This window comes from Triticum urartu, chromosome 7 (assembly GCF_003073215.2).
Source record: "Triticum urartu cultivar G1812 chromosome 7, Tu2.1, whole genome shotgun sequence".
In the NCBI taxonomy this organism is placed as follows: Eukaryota; Viridiplantae; Streptophyta; class Magnoliopsida; order Poales; family Poaceae; genus Triticum; species Triticum urartu.
This window is the reverse complement of record NC_053028.1, coordinates 187,070,648-187,076,647: the sequence shown is the minus strand read 5'-3', so window position 1 is coordinate 187,076,647 and position 6,000 is coordinate 187,070,648.

Here is a 6,000-nt window from a genome sequence, read left to right as displayed (position 1 = left end):
GCACATACACATCAATGCATCTTTCATTTGAATCCTTGATGTCCACATACATATGATCACACCAAAATAAGGCAAGACCCCCACTAAGACCAACACTATCAACACCAGCGAAACCTCTAAGACCCAATCTTCCTCGAAGACGACGCACTTTTATGAACTTCGCCTAGTCTCACAAAGGAACACAATCTTTGATTTAGTAGCTCCAACCAAAGCCACCAAATCCCGAACTGTCGGTTTGTTTCCAACTCCTCGGCTGTTCCAACTCAAACAATTCATTGCTCCTGACAGGGCATCACATATGGCCCCCCCAAGTTACCAGCGGCCCCTAGGCTAGTTGCGTCCATGTCCACCTGTCCATCCACCACCATGTCCTGCAAATCAAATGTCATCTCTATCGGTGTCACCTTAACTCTGCCCTTTCTTTGGTTTGCCACCCTTTTCTTCCCTGCCTTGGTCCATCCTTGGTTCCTCATGTGTATCCTGCCAACCTGCAGCCAAAAGATCGCAGCCTGCATCTTCTATCTCCATGGATTTTTCCGTGCCCATCATCACCCGCCGTTCATGTACTTAGCTCCTGCTGTGTGATTGTGGTGCCTATGAGCCTCCTGCCACCGTCGCCGTGACACGCACAACAGGGCTTCCAATTGCTACACCCTCGGTTCCACCGTCGGACGGCTTCAGGAGGGCGGCGTCTGCAAGGCGAGCCTCGTTTTCGCCCCAACCATCCTTCGACTTCTCCTTAGCTTTAGCCAACAAGATCACTATGGGTTGCATGGTCGACCACAATGCAGTAGAAAAGTTCACCTTGATCTCTCACGTTGGAAGAAAGGAACGATCTGGGGGTTCACGATTGTGATGGGGAATTGTAAATCCAGCTGCCCTGTCCAAAGGATTTGTAAATCCAACCGTTTGGAGACGCGAGCTGCCGCAGACTCGTGGAGTCATCGACGAGCGAACGGGCAGGGCCGCAACGTGGCCATGGGGCGGACGGAGTCCACCCATGGCAAGGGATCCGGCAGGGGCCATGGCCCCTTGGGGCAGGCAGGGCGGCGTCGCCACCACCGCAGAGTCGTTAGGTATGACAAACCCTAGCATGACGGACTTCTTTGTCATGATGGACTTGAGTGCTTGACCTCGAAGAGCCGCAGCTGCATGCGAGACAAATAACGAGTTATATATGCCTACATGCAACATGCATACACCAGATCATGGGCTCCCTCCAGGTCGGGGCCTAGGCGGCCGCCTCTCCGGCCGTACGCCATGGCCGACCCTGGTTGTGTCTCAATAATGAGTTTTGTCATTAGGAATTTTAACTACTCAAAAATGTCATCGATGTGTTAGTCGTATGCTAAAAAATGTCACTAGTCACCATTACTGCTAGATCAAAGCCCGTTTGCCATGTATAATGACTAAAATATCCATGGATCAACATGTCAGATCTCCCTCTATCTCACTACAAAAAGTGTGGGTCCCACTTGATCCCTAACAGCGTTCTTATTTTTCTCTAAAATGGTTCACTTTCTTACTCCAGACAAGTGAGGCCCACACTTGCCATTATGCGATTGAGAGATCTAACATGTGGGTCTTGGGGTATTTTGGTCATACTAGCAAAAGGGCATATGCATTGAAACAGGAGAAAAAAATCATAATCTCCAATGACCACAATCATAGGAAACACATCTCCCCCCACTCCCGCGACGCGCCCCCCGAGAGCGTCACGTGAGGTTCCCCTCCGTCGCGGTACAAGGCTCCCCCCTCACTCTCTCCTCCTCCTCGCCGCTGCCGGAGGGCGTTTGTCGTGCGAAGCCCGTGCGTCGCTGGCAGCGGCCATATTAATGTGATTGTGTAAATAAATGCGTATCAAATCCAGTCCATGATTTATCTTATACTAGTTTGCTGAGAAATTTGTTAAATAAATTAGATGAATTTGGTTCAAAAGGTAATATATAAAAGGACATTTACATTTATGCCCCTAATTTGCGTCCACTCTCAGATTTACCCCTAATTTTTTATGTGCTCAAATTTGCCCCTAAAAAGCATTTTAGGTTGCAAGAATGTCTTTCAGCTGGTCAAAATTGTTTGAACGAAACTTTGAAAATTCATATGAACTCAGGAGAATGCAAATAAGATAGCAAAATGTTCATAAAAAGATCACCTATACGCGCATATCATTTACGTTCATCACCTACATGTGCATTTATTTGCATTCACCCTAAATAGTTTTCTAATGTTATAAATCCTAAAAAGATTTAAAGAGTGCTTTTGTTATGAATGTAAATGAGTTAGAGGTTAAATTTGAGTAGTGAGTTCGAGTTAGAGGCACAAATGTGAATGTCCCATATATAAATATTCTATAAATAAATGTCCATGATTTACCCGCCCATATTAATATGACTGTGTTAATAAATGCATATCAAATCCTATCCATGATTTACCTTATAGTTTATATAAATAAATGTCCATGATTTACCCGCCCATATTAATATGATTGTGTTAATAAATGCATATCAAATCCTATCCATGATTTACCTTATAGTTTGATGAGAAATTTGATAAGTAAATTTAGTTTAGAAGATAAGTAAATCAAGATGATTGATTAGCATACGAGGAGGGTATAGACAAATGGCATGCAGGCGTGGTGGGACAAAACCAACTGAAAAAAGTCAATGGAGGATTGTGGTGAAAGGGGAAAGAACCGGTTGACAAAGTGTTAGGAAAAGAAACACTATTACTTTTTAAAGTAATTTTTAAGTGAGATAAGAGAAGTTGATCAAACTTTAGAAATGTTGACATTAGACAAGTCTTACATGAAGAGTAAATAAAAACGGAGAGAGGACGTGTTTATTTTACGGTCCACATACTAGGACAATGCTTGTGCATTTCAACGGGGTACAGGTATTTTGTAAATAAATGACCGTGATTTATCTACCCATATTAATGCGACTGTGTATCATACTCGTGCAATCTGCAAATCGCATCACACAACGCTGATAGTACTATATACGGAATGTGACAATTAATGCAAATCTCATAGTAAATTAGACATGTATCCTCTATATATACCTGAGGCGTGAGGGGTTGTGGCCATTACCCAATATTGCGTCTATCTTATCATCACGTACGCAGTTTGTGGAAAATATGAAGGAGAGCAGCGTGGTGCCCCTGATTACTGTTTTGATCATCGGGTGCCTTTTTATGGTTGGACAATGTAAGTATATCATCACAATCATCTTTTTAATATATATTTGCATACTTTTGACTTATATATTCATATATATTACCTATGTAATAGGTCGGCCTGAGCCCGAGAGCACCTACGAAGATGGCCATGTCAACGCGACTATGGCAGTCTCGTCGTTAGATGAGAGCAAACTTACTATTAAATTTTGTGTTATTAGGGATTGTCAGACCAAAGGTGAATACTATGGCTTCGTAGGGTGCTACTGCTGCTTCAGTTTGAAGGGCGTTCCGTGTTATGATACCGTAGGTGAGTGTCAGAAGATTTGTCCAGCTCAATCAACCTAAAAGAAGGTTGCACATTATCATGAGGATATAGAGAGGCATCGTATCCTGAGAATCCAACAATGATGGTGTACGAAAGTCCTTTTCTGAGCTCGCGCACATATGCTCTCGTTATCGCTCCCGTTCAGCCCCTTCGCGATTGCCAACCCGACATGTACAGACCCAGATATAACTTTTGTATAGCGACTTTTTTTAAGAGCCGGTGGCCCACATCTGGCCCACTCCGACAACTATTAAAGTCAGACGCCGTTAGCTCGGATAGGCCGGCTCCGATTTTCGCTCATGATGTGGGCTGTTACAGCTAAGATTCTGTTCCAAAGACGTCCGTTCACACATGGCCATTATTACATGATAATATATTATTGTACATTATACACAGTTGCACCTAAAGCCAGGCATAGTACCTGCAATGACCCATCGGAGACACCTGAAACTGCACTGACTGCCACGCTGATTCATGGATGATTCTGACACATCCGCTTCCAACACCGTTACGTCAATTTCAGGTTACAAAATATCAATACAATACACAGGAACTGAGCTAATGCTCTGAACTTACCGCTGTTAATCAGAATCATCTATAATCAGTTCAGTATATTTTGAAACCCGTAGCCACAGAGGAGGCGCTAGATAAGTCGGTCAGAGCCATTCACTCTATTTCACCTCCCACTGAAACTTGATCTTATTCCAACTACAGCTTCACGTGGATGACTGAAACCAGAGTTTGCCCCTCGACTACCCCTCACCCCCTGCTTATACACTACACAGCTTGGGCGAACCTCCTGCCCTTGGTGTTAAATTTTTGAATTTTTTGTGTTATCCTCAAAATTTTACTGCAATCTACTGCTCCCATTCACCCAAATTTTATTGATTCACCCTTTCTTTATCAGCCTGCACAAGATACGTGAAATGTCGATCCTTTGCACCCAGTTCAGTGAAAACCTACATAGTTTTGCTCACATCGTCCTATGCCTGCTCATGGTTTATTTTCACACACAAATTATGGAGAGCTCGCTTGGTGAAAAAACTCTCTATGATGTTGTATACCTTGGCTAGATTGACGTTATTTTGCCGTAGCTGCTTCACCAAGTCTTGGTTGTAAATGTCGATGTGTTTGTGTGTATTGTCTCTCCGCAATTAGGAGACAAACATTGGATGTGTTGCTCCCGATGCTCTGATATGCACCAACCATTGCCTTCCGATCGCAACAATCGTATAAGAGCCCAACACTCACAATGGCATGACCGACTGTTCTCAACGCCAGCCTTCCCTGCATAGCACAAACAACATTCAGAACTTTAGATTTGGCCATTGACATCACAACAAACCAGCAGTGCAACATGGAGAATTCCAAAATGAAGTACTCATCGCACAGCTGCAAATGATTTCCGGCCTGCATTTTGTCCTCTAAACATTTAGTCTGCTTTTCCAATATGTGATACTGAACCCCTTCCCACAGGAGTACAAGTTGTATGCTTCACCTAGAGATCAAATCTTATACCCAGTTTCAGTACAATCACATTCTCTCCTGGATTCTCAGCGAACCCACGAATTGCTTTCTCCAACGAACTTGGGCGATTAGGACAAGGTGTCCTCCTTTACGCAGCCACATCAATCGTTACCCTGCATGCATTCTAGAAATGTTTAAATCAGCAGATGCTTTCGTCGAACACATGATAGTCAAGTCAAAACTTTTGATATGCGTGTGCATATCACAGCTCAATGTGAAGGAACAATAAGTAATCAGACTGCCACCTAGCTGTGCCATCACCTAGATAAAATATTGTTTCAGTTATCAGAAGTACACATTGACTTTGCAGTACCAGTTTGCTACGAACACCAATCTTCAGGCTTCTACAGAAATCATCCACTTTTAAAGATGTCAAATAATTGTCAAAATGTACCAGCACTGTCTACATATGCCAATGAAAAATTACTGTCCAAAATAACTGCTAATTATTGAGATACATTGCTTGTTAAAATGCTCTTCATCACTGTCATGATTAATTTATTTGAGCACCCTCACAAAAATAAAAATATGCATATACACCCATCACTTCAGGCTTGACCCACTTTTTCGGAATTTGTAGCACTGAATGCACATACTGTTGTGTCCAGCTAAGAGCTCTAGGGTTCATCTCGCATGTAAACCACTCAGACACCTGTAGTCGCAAATGGCTGCTACCATTCGTCCACATCAGACATTTTATTCGGCCCTCCAAATTTGCTCGAACTTGATATGTGAACCGCGGATTGTTGGCACCCAACTCCTTAAATAATTCCATCGTTTTCCTCACATCATCATCCGCTTGTTCACAACCCAAGTTCCTGCACAATGTTCTCAGTGATCACTTAGTGAAGGGGACTTTTTTATTTAACCAAAAAATCTCCTAATTATGTTGTAAACATCTATGTGTTTGTGGGACGGCCAGTGAACGGTTACCCGCCAATTTGGAGAGAGTGAATGATCACTACTGG